Raw genomic sequence first — 2482 nt, 5'->3', positions numbered from 1 at the left:
CATCTTGCTGGCTCAATCTTTCACTTGTTCTCAATTCACTTTCTGTTCCATTTGAACTACTAAGCTCTAAGCAGCCCACCCCACCCCTGCACCCTGCCCCTGCTGCTAGAGGAGCAATAATAGTAACAGCTGGCCCTGACTGAGTTCCAGGATGTGAGAAGTAACTATTGGCTGAGCTTGTCTGGCAGCTAGTACCTGTGTCCCCAACGCCACTTCCCTTTTCTCTCTCCTACGTGCCATCTCTTAATTTTCCTCTGTCCTCCTGCAGTGAGCCACCCCCTCTCTTCTGGAGGACACGTTTTCTGTGAGACGGGTCGCACTCTCTCTATGCACTTAGCAACGCTGCGCATCTAAAAAAAAAACATCCCTTCCTAGTTCAGGACTCTTCTGTCGCCATCCAAGCCAACTGACTGAGAAGCTTTCGCAGGGCTCATTTCCGTGGGCAAGACCACAACCGCCCCCTGCCAGTCCAGGCCCCAAGTCCCCAAAGAGGCTACATGGGAACCCATCCACAGCTCAGGGGCGACCCGAGCCTTTCACACAGCCAACAAGCCACCGAGCGCCGCAGCTAACGCCTGAAGCCCAATCTGAGGGCTAGCGTCAAGCCTGCTTCCCACCCTGGCCGCCTTTCCTCCCTCCCGTCCACTCCCTTCCCACCTTCTCAGCAATCAAAGCCCTCTCTTAAATGACTCCATTTGAGACTCCCCGAATTATCCCGAATAGAGGCTTCCTGTATACAGTACTCGAAAGCCCCCATAAATGTAGCCCTAATGTGAAGGAGAAAACAATCCTTCACCCGTTAGGAAACACACGACGGATTTGAAGTGTGTGTGCGTGTATGTGTGTGTGTTGGGGGGAGGGAAGATGGCTGAACGGAAAGAGCAAAAACCGTTATTTGTGCTCTCGCGAGGAGAGAACTGGCTGCGGCCTATAACTGGGCTTTTCCAAGACTCGTCGCTATTGGGATGCTTGACCTGTCAATCACCTTTCCTGAGCCAATGAGCAACGCCAAACAGAGCTTTGAGGGCGGGCCAATGGGTGCCAGGATTTTACAGCTGTTGGAGGAGGTCAGTGGGGCCCTGGACTTCATGGAGACGTGGGTGGGGAGAGGAGACTGGTCACCCAGCCAACCTTGCCCCCTCCCCCCAAAGTTAGCATCTTCAGGTTCACGAGGTGTAGCACCAACGAAAAGTTGGATTTTGATCATAGTAATATAGAGAGGTGGCGTTTCCTCATTGTGTAATCCAGAGTCCAGTCTCTACCTCCTAATGAGGATCTCCATCCCCACCTCACCCTACCCATGGAGAGATTTTTTTCCCATGATACTTGAAGCCCCTTGTCATTTTATTTTGTAGGACATCTTGACTCACCAGAGTGGGTAATCGATTTAGCCTCAGGGCAATGAATTGTGAATTTAACAGAAGGACGGAGTGGTAGGACCCACAGCCAATAAGATGCTCCAAAAGTGTTTAAAAAAGACAACGGGAAAGAGTGTGTGAGAGACATCCCAGTGGCCTAAGAGGAAAAAGATCGCCAGAGGGCCTCAGAATGTAAACTCGGAGACTCTTCTGGTTTGTTGTTATTGTTGTTTTAAGAAATCATTTTATTGGGGGCTCTTACAACTCATAACAATCCATGCATCCATTGTATCAAGCACATTTGTACATATGTCGCCACCATCATTTCCAAAAGTTTGTTTCTCCTTGAGCCCCTGGTTCAGCAACTCTTTTTTTTTTTTCCCCTTCCTCCCCCACCCTCCCACCATCATGGACCCTTTTTATTTTATAAATTATTTTTATTTTCATATCTTACACTGTCTGCTGTCTCCCTTCATCCACGTTTGTTGTTCGTCCCCAGAGGGAAGGGGGTTTATACATTGATCATTGTGATCATTTCCCCCTAAACCCCTTCTGCCCCCCACCTTCCCCCTACCCTCATGGTATCGCTACTCTTATTATTGGCCCTGTGCGGGTTATCTGTCCTGGATTCCATGTGTCGAGAGCTCTTATCTGTACCAGTGTACATGCTCTGGTCTAGCCGGGTTTGTAAGGTAGAACTGGGGTCATGATAGTGGTGGGGGAAGAAGCATTAAAGAACTAGAGGAATATTGTGTGTTTTGGCAGTACTATACTACAACATGGCTGGCTCGTCCTTCCTTGTGACCCTTCTGTGAGGGGGAACATCCAACTGTGTACAGATGGGCTTTGGGTGTCCATGCCAACCCCCCTCATTCTCATCAAAATGGTTGTTTGTTTGGGGTCTTCTGATGACTGATACCTGATCCCATCTACACCTCGTGATCACACGGGTTGGTGTGATTCTTCCATATGGGCTTTGTTGCTTCCCTGATAGATGACTACTTGTTTAACTTCAAGCCTTTAATACTCCAGACACTATATCTTGTAGTAGCCAGGCACCATCAGTTTTCTTCACCACATTAGCTTATGCACCCATTTTGTCTTCAGCGATCATGTCGGGAAGG

The sequence above is a fragment of the Echinops telfairi genome, unplaced genomic scaffold, assembly GCF_000313985.2.
Source record: "Echinops telfairi isolate 266 unplaced genomic scaffold, ASM31398v2 ScPeMD7_60;HRSCAF=208, whole genome shotgun sequence".
NCBI lineage: Eukaryota > Metazoa > Chordata > Mammalia > Afrosoricida > Tenrecidae > Echinops > Echinops telfairi.
The sequence above is the reverse complement of the archived record's forward strand: the minus strand, read 5'-3'. Positions refer to the sequence as shown.